A 13,471-nucleotide genomic window follows, 5' to 3' on the forward strand; every position below is an offset into this window, starting at 1 on the left:
TCAGAAAGAGGGGCGGAAAGGGGATCCACAGCCTTTGCTGTGCACCATGCCACAAATTTGTTCCACCGGCAGGCGTATACCGTCTTTGTGAAGGGACGCCTGGCTGCCAGAATGATATCACAGACTTCAGGAGGCAAGTCAAATGGCATCAACTGCCGCCGCTCAATCTCCACGCATGGAGGTGGAGGCTGGACAGGTTTGGGTGGAGGACCGTCCCCTGCTGCTGCGACAGAAGATCCTCCCGAAGGGGCAGACGTATCGGAGGATCGGTCAACATACTGAGTAGCTCGGGATACCAGTACCTTCGTGCCCAATCCGGAGCCACCAAGATGACTTGGGCCCGGTCGTGCCTGATCCTCTTCAGCACTCTGGGCAGAAGTGGTATAGGCGGAAAGGCGTACAACAGACCGCAACTCCACTCGTGACGAAAAGCGTCGCCGAGCGAGTGCCGCCTTGGAAATTCCAACGCGCAGAACTGCTGACATTGCGCGTTCTCTTCGGTGGCGAATAGATCTAACCAAGGCTCTCCCCACTGCTGAAAGAGACCTTGCGCCACTTCGGAGTTCAGACGCCATTTGTGATCCATCATGCACCGGCGGCTGAGTTCGTCTGCTCTGGCGTTCAGAGAGCCCGCCAGATGTTGAACCACTAGGGTGACGCCCTGGTGTTCCAGCCATGTCCAGAGGCGCAGAGCCTCCTGACAAAGGGTCCACGACCCCACCCCGCCCTGTTTGTTGCAATACCACATGGCGGTGGTGTTGTCCGTGAACACCTGCACGACACTTCCCCTGACAGAGGGAAGGAAGGCTTTCAGTGCAAGTCGGATCGCTCTCAACTCCAACAGGTTGATGTGGAGACGAGACTCCGCCGGAGACCAGAGGCCTCTGATCTCCGACTCTGCCATATGGCCACCCCATCCCAGGAGGGACGCATCCGTCACTGCGACATGCTCCGGTTGGGGAAGGGAGAGGCTCTTGCCCTTGACCCAATCGCGGTCCGTGAGCCACCACTGCAACTGCTGTGCAGTGCCCTGCGAGATCAAGACATGGTCGGACAGGTTGCCGTGATGCTGGGCCCACTGAAACTTCAGGTCCCACTGCAGAGCCCGCATGCGCCGCCTGGCGTGATGCACTAGTAGGATGCAGGAGGCCATCAGCCCCAGAAGCCGCAACACTAGCCTGACCGAAACCCAGGATAGAGGCCGAAAGACGGGAATCAGGGCCTGAATATCCCGGACCCGCTGTTCCGGCGGATAGACCCGGAACTGTGCCGAATCGAGAACCGCTCCGATGAAGAGGAGCTTCTGAGAGGGACTCAGGTGTGACTTCGGCACGTTGATGGAAAATCCCAGCAAATGCAGGAGATCCGCCGTAGTCTGGAGGTGGGAGACGACTGTCTGGGGCGAGCCCGCCTTCAACAACCAGTCGTCGAGATAGGGGAAGACTGGAACCCCTGATCTGCGCAGATGAGCTGCGACCACCGCCATCACTTTCGTGAACACCCGAGGGGCACTGGTGAGGCCGAAGGGGAGCACGGTAAACTGAAAGTGCTCTTGGCCCACCGTGAACCGCAGGTAACGCCGTTGGGCCAGCAGGACGGGGATGTGGAAATATGCGTCCTGCAAGTCCAACGCTACCATCCAGTCTCCGGGGTCTAGGGCAGCTAGAACCTGAGCCAAAGTTAACATCTTGAACCTTTCCTTCCGGAGGAAGGCATTGACGTTCCGGAGGTCCAAGATAGGGCGTAGGCCCCCTTTGCCCTTCTTGGGAACCAGAAAGTAGTGAGAATAACAACCACGACCTACTTCTGGGCTCGGAACGCGCTCGACGGCCCACTTGGCCAAGAGGGCCGAAACTTCCTCGTGGAGAAGATTCAAATGATCCCCCGAGATACGGTGCTGCTGCGGTGGCATGGCTGGAGGGGTCGTCTCGAAGGGGAGGGAGTAGCCCCTTCGGACGATTTGCAGCACCCACCTGTCCGATGTGATGGACCGCCAGTGGAGCAGGTGATGGTGAACTCTGCCGCCCACTGGCGTGGAATGGGCCTGAAAGCTCGGACTAGGAAGGCTTTGAGGCGGATGCTGCCGAGGTGGATGTGGGCTGACCTCGTCGTCCTCCAGAACCGCCTCGGCGGAAACCACGTCCGCGACCGCGCGCAGGTTGGTTCTGCGGCTGGTGGCTAGGCGCACGTGAGGGGGCACCCCTTCCTTGGCCACGAAAGGCGGAAGTTTGCGACCGCGGGGCCGAGAGGCCCAAGGACTTGGCCGTAGCCCGGGAGTCCTTAAAGCGATTCAGCGCACTGTCCGCTTTCTCGCCAAAAAGGCGAGTGCCATCAAAGGGCATGTCCATGAGAGTGCTCTGGACATCGCCCGAAAATGACGTGGACCGCAGCCAGGCGTGACGTCTAAGCGCCACTGTGGTAGAAATTGCCCTACCCAGCGAGTCCGTAGTGTCAAGCCCACATCGGATAGCATGTCGCGCTGCATCCCTCCCATCGGCCAGTGCCTGGGTAAGTCGTGTCCGGACCTCCTCCGGACACAGGGGCAGCACGTCCTCCAACGCATCCCACAGAGAGTGGGAATAAAGGTCCAAGAGACAGGCGGTGTTCAAAGACCGCAGGCCCAAACTAAGGGAGGAGAACAGCTTCTTGCCAAACTGTTCCAGTCTCTTGGAATCCCGGTCCGGCGGGGCGGTCGGGAAGGAGGATTGGGAGGTAGAGGCCTGGATAACCAGGCTCTCGGGGTAGGGTGTTGGGACAGAAAACTGGGGTTGCCCGGAGCAGGGCGGTGGCGCCTGGCGACGTTCCTGTCCACAGGAGGAACTGTGGAGGGCTTGGACCAGGTGCCCTGTAGAACGTCAATGAGGGCCTCATTGAATTGCAGCAGAGGCTCATTGGAGCTTGCTGCAGACTGAAGCACCTCAGTAAGGACGTTAGTCCTCACAGCCACGGCAGGCAGCTCGAGCCCAAGGGCTGCGGCCGCCTTGCGCAGCACCACAGAGAAAGCAGCGCCCTCCTCCGAAGCCACAGTCGGAGGAGAGACTAATCCAGTGTCCGGAGAGGTATCCAGGCCACTGGCCTCCCCCAGTTCATCTGCCCAGTCCTGTGACATTTGAGCCTGAACGGCCATAGGATCCTCGGATCCCTCCCAGTTGTCCCCATCATCCGAATCCTGGTATACAGGAGAAAGGAGCGGAGCCGGGCGAAAGACATAATGTGTCTCCAGCGGCGCCGAACGCGGCGTCCATCGACGCCGTATCGGCGCCGGGCCCGGAGCGGGGCTGAACTGGGGCTCGACATCGAGCGGAGTCGGCGTCGGAGGTGGTACCGGTGTCGACGCCGGCGGAGGAGGCGTGACTAGGTCGACCGGCGTCGGCGGGGACTCGGGTACGGGTCCCTCGGGCGCTTGCGGCGTCGAGGCCGGAGCCGTCAACGCCGCCGGGGCCGGAGCCGCCGGCAGGCAAGGCAGCCCAGTCGGGTCCGCGGGGCCCGAAGGCGCGCCAGCGGGCGTCGACGGCGGAGCCAGGCTCCTCATGGCCGAGAGGAAGGCACTGACTTCCGCCGGCGTCGCGTCAGTCCCAGGGACCGGTGGGTATGGGGACTTGCGCGGCGCCTGCGGCGCCGCCGGAGCCGCGGGGGTGGAACCACCCTGACCCTCGGCCGAGTCGCGCGACCGGCGAGGGGAGTCCGAAGAGCGGTGTCGCCTCTTGGACTTCTTGGAGTGCTTCGACTTACCCGAAGACTTGGATCCCGACGACCGATGATGACGTCGGCTGCGGCTCCGCGACCGATCCTTGGACCTCCTCCTGGACCGGGATCGAGAGGGGCGCGGAGCCGAGTGGCGGATCTCGAGAAGCTTACGGGACCGCTCCCGTCTAGCCTTCGAGGTCAGGGCCTTGCAGTCCGAACACGACTCCGCGTCGTGGTCGAGGCCCAAGCAGTAAAGACACCGGCGGTGATGGTCCGTAACCGACATCAAGCGGCTACAGTCAGCACAGGCTTTAAAACCAGGCATCCTACCGGCACCGGAGTCGAGACAAGATCAAAAAGGATCGAAAAAAGTTAGTCAAAAAGTGACTAAAGGGGTAGCTCTCCCGGATCTGCGCTTACTGGCGCGGAAAAAAGAAGAACTGACGTCAGCGCGCGAGGGCGGCGTCTAAGTACTCCGACGACATCATTCCGGCGCACGACGCCGACGACGGACGCGGAGCCGCGGACGACGCCTAGCGACGCGCAAGGGGTATTGCTGACGAAAAATCTTCCGGATCCAGTCTGACGCCTGGGGATATTCTAAGGTGAGGAATCTAACTAACGTGTTTCTTTCAGATCCTACTGACTGCGAAAGGAGGGAAGAAAGGCCTTGAGAGCTAAACGTATCACCTGCAATTCCAGCAGGTTGATATAAAACAACCTTTCCTCCGGAGGCCAAAGGCCTTCGATCTCCAGATGCCCCAGATGAGCACTCCACCCTAGAGTGGCCACCAGTGGAGGAAGATGAAAGGGCTTTCCTTGCGACAGATTGCCTTCCACACTCCACCAAGACAGATCCGCTGCAGTGTCTCTGGAGATCCTGACCATCTCCCTGAGATCTATGTTGTGCTGATACCACTGCCTGCGGAGGCACCACTGGAGTGCCCTCATGTGCCAGCGTGCATGGTTGACCAACAGAATGCAGGAAGCGAACAGACAGAGCAGGCGTAGGACCTTCAGGTCTGCAACAACCGCTTCATCATGAAACAGAGGAATCATCTCTTGAATGTCGAGAATCCTCTGCCGAAGCGGGAAAGCTCGACACACAACCGTGTCCAGTACTGCCCCTATGAACAGGTTGGGCTGTGAGTGCACTAGGTGAAATTTGGGCACATTTATCGAGAAGCCCAAGTTGAACAACAGCCATGCAGTCACGTGCAGATGAAGCACCATCTCTGGTGACACTGCCTTGATCAGCCAGTCGTCCAGATAGGGGAAAACAGAAATCACCGACATCCTGAAATGAGCTGCAACCAACGCCATGACCTTTGTGAAGACCTGAGGCGCGGAAGTAAGACCAAACGGAAGGACCGCAAACTGGTAGTGCTGCGACCCTACCATAAAACTTCCTGTGCGACTTCAGAATGGTAATGGGAAAATATGCATTTTGCAAGTCAATCGACATCATCCAGTCCTCTTGATGCAGCGCCTGAAGAACCTGAGCTAGGGTCAACATCCTGAATTTCTCCTGTTTGAGGTAAAAGTTAAAGACCCTGAGGTCTAGGATAGGCCTTAATCTGCCGTCCTTCTTGGGAATCATGAAATACCGGGATAGCATCGCTGACCCTTTTCATGCTCCAGGACCACTTCTATCACACCTTCCTGCAATAAGGCGAGAAGCTCCTGCTGCAGAAGCAGTTAATAGTCCTCTGAACACCTGCCCTGGCGAGGAGGGTAAGGAGGAGAAAACTCCCGGAAGGGAAGGGTGTACCCATTTTTCAAAAGATTCAAAACCCAAAGGTCTGAAGTGATACATTTCCAATCTTGAAGAAAATGGGATACCCAACCCCCTACGGGACCAGCATGCTCCAAGATGGGGGATCTAGAGCTGTTTTCCAGTGGTGGGGGCAGGAGAGGAAGAAGAGGAGGAGGAGAGTTGACAGGATGCACATCGCAGACGACCTCTGCCCTTTCCTCTGTAAGATCTGTACAGAGGATTCTGCTGCTGCCGAGGCTAACGGCCACGAAAGGAAGCCGCCTCACAAAAACCACTGTACCTCCTATATCCAAAACCTCTGGTGTGGGACTGAAGACCCAATGATTATGCAGTGGCTCTACTGTCTTTAAATCTCTGCAGCGCAGAATAAGCCTTTTCACCAAAAAGCTTGGATCCATCGAACGGTAGGTCAAGGAGAGTAGCCTGCACATCTGGCGAAAAACCCCGAAGACCTGAGCCAGGCTTGCCTCCTTGTGGCAATAGAGGAACCCATCACCCTGGCCACCGAATCAGCAGTATGCAGACCAGACTGAATAACTTGACGAGCTGCAGCCAGCGTATCCGCCAGCATTTCCAAAAAGGAGCCACGATCATTGTCCGGTAACTTGGGAGCCAACTGCTTGGCCGAATCCATTAAGGCCTTAATATACCTCCCCAACAGGCATGTAGCATTGGTGGACTTCAATGCAATACTTGAGGAAGAAAAGACCTTCTTGGCAGACTGCTCCAATTTCTTAGAGTCTCTGTCTCCAGGAGCCTGAGGAAAAGATCCAGCAGACTGTTTAGAACAGGAAGCCTGCACTACTAAACTTTCTGGTGAAGAATGGACAGAAAGAAAAGCAGGATCAACAGAAGCAGGCCTGTACCTCCTTGCATCAGACCTTGAAAAAGCAGGAGCAGAAAGGGGCTTCCACCAAACGTCTAGAATTGGCTCAGTCAAAGCCTCATTAAAAGACAAAAGAAGATCAACAACAGAAGACGGGGAATGTAAAACTTCCGTAAGAATATTTGGCCTGAACTCAGCAGTGGGCAACTGAAGGTCCAAAAGTTCAGCAGCCTTCCTAATAACAGCATGGTATGGTGCCTCATCTTGAGTGGGCAAGGCCTTTGGTGATGAAAGCTCCCACTCTGGGGAAATGTCTAGACCACTCGACTCTTGGAAGGCCCTCAAACTCGTCAACAGACTATTCAATTTCACCTTCTTCAGCCTTCTCCCACTGAAATCCTTCCTCTTCCAACAGTCTTTGGGCTTCTCTTCTTGACCGTAACTTTGGGATCAGCGTCGGCAGTGCCAAACGCGGTGCCGGAGACACCCGCACCGGAGAAGGAGCCTCTGATGTAGGCAACAGCGCCAATCGAAGTCGAGGGGAAGAGGGTCCACCAGATGGCACCGGAGACTGTAAAAACAGCGTCGAAAATCTCGGAGCTGGAAACTGCCAGGACGGCACCGTCAGCATATTGCTGAGGAACGCCCAAATTGAATGCAAGTGGACCCACGGGGCCAGACTGCGCACTGGTAGGGTAAGCTGCTCTGGCAAACATGCCATACACCGCATTAAGAAAATGCGAAGGATCCGACCCAGGTCCAAGAAAGGGTGGATAAGGAGCAGAGTCTGAATCCACTCGAGGCAGAGTAGGCGTCGGGGACGTCAGACCCAAAACAGGAGAGGCTGCAGGCACAGGAGAAGAAATCCTAGGCTCCTGAGAGTCTCTTGGCACCGGAATAAACTTGGTGCTGGAGAACCCTTCAGCGTCTGCGCCGGAGAACCCCTCGGTGTCGGAGAGTGAGCCGGAGTCACTTGAGAAGGAGAAGGCAACGGCGAGATGAAATCTTTAGAGCGGCATCGCGAAGCCGGAGACCTCGAAGCTCTACCCTTCGATAAACGACGTTGGGAACCGTGACTTCTTTTCGTCTTGTGCTTCCTAGACTTCGAAGTGTGCAAGGTTGACGAATTCGATTTTGACTTTGATCTTTTTCGGCACCTCTTCTCTTTTCTTGCCTTTGCCATAAAAAGCTTAGCCTCACACTCCTTCAGAGCCTTTGGATTTATCTTTGACAACTGGAGCAGCCTCCGACGTCGTGGTCCGAAGAAAGATACCACAAACAGTGTTCATGGGGGTCAGTGATAGACATATGACCACCCACACTCTCTGCAAGGCTTGAAACCCAACTTCTTTGATGTCGCCATAGCACTGCTACACCAAGGGAAACAGCAGAAATAAAGTAACCTGCAAAGAAAATGGAGTCCCAGAAAACAGTTATGCGTCAACATCGCGGAAAAAAGGGAACTGACGGCAGTACGCCGACTAGGTCTTCTTGTGGCTCTGGTGACGTCATTCGGAGTCGCGAGCGGAGCAGTGCCATTATGATGTCCTCGTCGACGTGGGAGAGGTAGAAAAAAGTTTTCGTGGAATCCTGGCGCTGGAGTAATTCAAAAGGTTAGGAATCCACAGGCAGATGTATCCATTAGAAGTTCAAGTATGGATAGACATGTATTTGTTGTCTTCTCAGATTTGGCGCTACTACTGCTAGGCACTTGGTGAACACTCTGGGTGCAGTTGTTACCCCAAACGGAATCACTTTGAACTGATAATGATTCTTCACTATCACAAATCTGAGGAATTTGTGATGAGCAGGGTGAATGGGTATATGAAAGTATGCATCCTTTAAGTCTAGCATTAACAAAGTAGCCCTGTTGCAAAAGTGGAAGTACTTGTTGCAGAGTGACCATGTGGAAGTGTTCAGACAATATGTTTAAGTTTAGCAGTCTGAGACCCAATATTGGTCTTAATGAACCGTTTCTTTTGTGAATTAGGAAGTATCTAAATTATACTCCTGTTCCTTGTTGTTGTGATGGGACGAGTTCTATAGCTCCTTTTGTTAGAAGAGTTTGTACGTGTTTGAGTAGATGTTTGTGTTCTAAAGATAGTTTGTGAACACGAAGGGGGATGTTGGGAGGGTTGCTTGCGAGTTTCAGGTAGTAACCATGTTGGATAACATCCAACACCCATTTGTCTGTTGTTATTGATTGACAAATGGGTAGAAACGGATGTAGTCTTCCCCCTACAGGTGATGAATGTTCGGGGGGAGCTGATTTCAAATCACTGTTTGTTTTTAGCGTGTGGGGTACGTGATGGTGTACCTCTGAAGTTGTTACCTCTGTATCCACCTCTATAAAATCCTGATTGTGACTGATTGTGTTTTATATGAAAATTTGGAGGCATCTTAAGTATTATTTTTGGAACCACCTCTGTGGAATAAGCAATGAAAGGAACCTCTATTTGACGGAGACTGAAGGGCGCCCATTGATTTCGCCACTTCTGTGCCCTTTACCTAGCTAACAGCACTTGATTGTTAGCTATTCTCTAATGATTGGCTGATTGAGCAGCTACTCTTTTCCCAGAGGCATCTATTAACTGTGATTCCTTATCAGGAGGAGGTGCTTCTCCTGAGTTTTGGGACTTTGCTCTTTTATGAGCATATGAAACTACCAAGGAATCCAAAGGCAGCTGACCCTTAACCCCTTCGCTGCTAGGCCTTTTGCCCCTTGTGCCAAGCCTTTTTTTGGCTATTTGGGGTAGTTCACACTTAGGCCCCTGTAACACTTTGACCACATAAGGTATCCACACCAAATTTGCGTCCTTTTCTTCCAACATCATGGGGATTTTAAAGGTACCCATGGTTTGTTGATTTCCCTGGAGGGGACCAGGAAATAAGCCAAAAAATTGTTACATTTAGTTTTTTGTTTAGGAAAAATGGGAAAAAAAGTGCTGCAGAAGAAAGCGTCTGTTTTTTCCCCTTCAAATGGTATCAACAAAGGGTTTGTGGTGCTGAAGTCATCATGTTCCCAGCTTTCAGGGACTTTCAGACTATTGTAATTAAACCGAAGTTTTTTACACAGTGTTGGCATTTTACTGGGACATAGCTTATTTTTGCAATTTTTGGTAATTTCAACCTCCTCCAGTTAGTGGTAGAAATGGGTAAGAAAGCAATAATGGATCCTGGACAGCAACATGTTTCAGAAATGTAGACAAAATTCTGAATTCAGCAAGGGGTCATTTGTGTAGATCCTTCAAGGTTTTTCCATAGAAACTAAAAGTTGAAAATAAGAAAAATTGAAAATGAGTTGAAAAAAACAGCCATTTGAGCCAAAGTTTTCACCTGCAACTTCTTCTAAGTATGACAGATTTTTTAAAGCAATATACGGTTATATCACTGGACCCTTCCGGTTGTGGGGATAAATAGGACTTGTAGGTTCACCAAGAACCCGAGGAACCCACAGTCAATCACTGAGCAGCATCTTGCAAAGGTTTTTCATTTTGTACCAGGTATATTGCAATTCATTTGGTAAAATATAAACAGTAAAAATTAGGTATGAAAGACCTATGTATTGGCGGAATGGGAACAAAATCTAGTGTTTAGAAACAGTAGCTATTTGCACATCTCCAAAGTTGTTGGTACCCATACTAGCATGTGAATTATAGGATATATTTTTAAGTGAATTCTTTTTTTACACATCGTCTTGAATTTGGAAGGCAGAAATGCATCATAAGTCAATAGATAATAACACTTGCTCTACAATTCTGTGTTCCCCTAGTCTCCCCATAAAAATGGTACCTCACTTGTGTGGGTAGGCCTAGTGCCCACTACAGGAAACAGCCCAAAACACAACTTAGACACTCCACATTTTTACACTCAAAACAGACCTGCTGTGGATCTTGAACTCTAGCTCAGCCGGCACCTAGCGAACCCTAGCAAAACTATACTTTTTAAAACTAGACACCCAGAGGAATCCAGGATTGGGTGACTTGAGTGGCTCTCACCAGGTTCTGTTGCCCAGAATCCCTTGCAAACCCTCAAGCATTGTAAAAACAAAAACACATTTTCCTCAAATTTCTGTGATGGAAAGTTCTGGAATCTGCGTGGATCCACAAAATTCCACCCATCCTGCATTCTCCAAAGTCTTACGTTAATAATGGTGCCTCACTTGTGCGAGTAGGCAGAGTGTCCGATTTTGAACCCAGCTCAGCCAGCACCTAGGAGAACCTAGCAAACCTATACATTTTTTTTAAACTGGAAACCCAGGGGAATCCAGGAGGGGGTGACTTGTCTGGCTCTCACCTGGTTCTATTAACCAGAATCCATTGCAAACCTCAAACTTTGTGAAAATAAAACCCCCATCTTCCCCACATTTCTGTGATGGAAAGTCCTGGAATCTACGCAAGCCATGCCTCCCTGGACTCCTCTGGGTGTCTAGTTTTCAGAAATGTGTCGGTTTGATAGGTTTCCCTAGATGGCCGGGGCCAAAAACCCAGGGGACATCCTTGCAAAACCAGGTCATTTTGTGATAGATCATTTTGATATCTCCACATTGCATTTTGAGCCCTTCCGTGCCGCAGGTACTAGGCAAACTCACACAAGTGAGGTACCATTTTTATTTGGAGACTTTGGAGAATGCGGGGTGGGTGGAAGTTTGTGGATCCCCGCAGATTGCAGAACATTCCATCACAGAAATGTGAGGAAAATGTTTTTTTTTTATTTGTTTTACTATTATTTCAGGTTTGCAAGGAATTCTGGGAAACAGAAACTGGTGAGAGCCACACAAGTCACCACATCCTGGATCCCCCTGGGTGTTGAGTTTTCAAAAATGTAAAGGTTTGCTAGATTTCCTTCGGTTCAGGCTGAGCTAGGGTCCAAAATCCACAGCTAGGCACATTGCCGAGAAAGGGTCAGTTTTCACTGGAAAAAATGTGATGTGTCCACATTGAGTTTTGGGCCGTTTCCGGTCACTGGCACGAGGCACCAAAGCCCTGGCGCCTAGTGGGGGGCAGATCAGGGGCTACTGCCCCATCTGTTACCTGGTGGGGGGGGGGGCAGAAAGACTGTGGCATTGTTTGGGGTGGATGGGGGCATTAGCATGCCCATTCTGGGCCCATTCTGGGCTGCCCCCACCCCGAACTGTGTAGAAAATTAAAATCCCTTGTGCCTCGTGGGTTTTCTGCCCCCCTGGGGTCCAGATCAGGGGCTATTGCCCCCCCATCTGGTGTCTAGGGTGTTTTCTGCCACCCTAGGGAGAGCAGAAAGACTGGATGTGGCAAAACTAAATGGGGGGCAAAGACCCTTGGCCAAGGGGCTGCACCCCCCTCCCTGGTGGCTAGTGGGTGGATCCCTGCTTGGGGATCGCCCAATTAACTCTTGATATGCGTTATCATCAGGAGGGGAAGGTTTAGCTGGACCACAGATCAGGATCTGTGTCTCCTGGTGGATTGATATTATAGTCATCCCATGGGTCAGGTAGCTGATCATCATCGTCTTGATTATCAGCAATATCTTGATCTAGGTCTGGAGACCCTGGAGGCGTAATGTGCAATGGATCTGATGGTGGTATGACAGGTAGTTGTGGAGAGGGTGGAGTGGTTGGAGGAATATAAATAGGACTAGTGGCTATGTACTTTTTCTTCTTCATAGGTATTCTATACTCAGTGTCTATCTTCCTTTTTGGAGGTGGTATCACTGGTGTAATGGTAATGTGTCCCGTTTTAGGGTTAACGTGGATTATCATCGGTTTAGGATCTAGCTCATGCTGCATTTTCTCAATCAGCTCCGGTGACTTCAAAAGAGGATCTTTGTCTTTCGGTCACGAAATTTAGGATGCCGAGCTGGATTTGTCTTTTTTATCTTTCGATGGCGAATGTTTCAGCATCAAGGGGGTATCATCTCAGTGCGATCCCGAACCGGAAGGCTTGACTTTCTGTTTCGGTGCCGAGCCAGGAAGCCAGGAAGTTAGAATCAAGAGTCTCGGTGTCAACCATGCCCTGATGGCAGTGGTGGCCCAAAAGCATTTTGTGTGACTGGAGTGGGTTTCGTGGGCAAAGAGACTTTGGTACTCAGGGCACCCTGACCAGATGGAACATTGTGGGACTTGAGTTCGATCTCCAACTCTGAATAAGAGTCCTGGACGGAAAAGGCTTCTTCCTCTTCCGCCACAGACACCTCCATCTCATCTTGTTCGGCCTCTTTGCCAAAAATATCTGGAGTTTCTTCGATAGACTGTTGCTGCATGTCTCTGCGTCGATCGAGACGGTCTCTGAGAGTCTTCTTCAAACGGAACGACCTACAAGTGTCGCAGTCTTCCTCTTTATGCTCCGGGGAGAGACAAAGGTTACAGACCTTATGAACATTGGTGCGCTGGATTTTAGAATGTCACCTAGAATTGGAATAGCATCCGTTCCATCGGCGGAAGACTGGATGCAGTATCTTCAAGTGGAAACCGGAGAAGAACTAGGCTCGAAGGCCGCGGTCAGAGTCTTTATGGATAATGAAAGTTTTCCGAAGTTCTTCAACATATAGAAGATGGTACCGCGCTGGAAAACAATACCGATGAGGGTAGAGTGAATTGCGAACCGAAGGGATCCAGATTGACATTTCGAATCACAACAATATACGTCCAAACCTGACCGCGCAACAAAACGATCTAACAATCGAGTCAACGCCAATTCACACTATCACCGAAAGGAGGAGTCACCTTACCTCGTGACTGCAAAGACTTCTTTGAACTTGCAAACATCTGGACCCACCAATAGATGGAAGGAGTATGCAAAGCATGTGTATCTACAGAACACATGCCTCGAACAGCACAGTTTCCAATCAACAATAACTGTTGAAGCAGGCCAGAAAACGGCCTGAGGAACTGCTTCTCTGTATCCACGTTACAGCGCGGAAAAGAAGGAACTGACATCCGCGCCAGACGGGATTCATAAGACTACACTGACGTCCCAACCGGAGGAGATGTCATCAGGGAAACATAGGAAGCCATCTCCTGGCATGTAGAGTTACTGCTGAAAAATGTCTGGATCCAGTCTGAGTCCTGGGGAGAATTCAAAAGTTAAGGAATCTGCGTCTAGATGTCTCTATCAGATTAAATTGCTTAACACCTGTTTCTTTGTGTAAGCCTGACTGCTCAGAAGCACAGCTACCCAGGGTTAAGTTAAAGTTTAACAAATGAA

At 51.5% G+C, this 13,471-nt stretch overlaps 1 protein-coding gene across 2 annotated transcripts in view; it reads right to left on the minus strand.

The window, feature by feature from the left end:
• Positions 1-13,471, minus strand: part of MROH1 (maestro heat like repeat family member 1) — a 2,508,022-nt gene that overhangs the window by 635,831 nt on the left and 1,858,720 nt on the right. The gene's annotated exons all lie outside the window — the stretch shown is intronic.

This window comes from Triturus cristatus, chromosome 5_1, assembly GCF_964204655.1.
Source record: "Triturus cristatus chromosome 5_1, aTriCri1.1, whole genome shotgun sequence".
Lineage (NCBI taxonomy): Eukaryota > Metazoa > Chordata > Amphibia > Caudata > Salamandridae > Triturus > Triturus cristatus.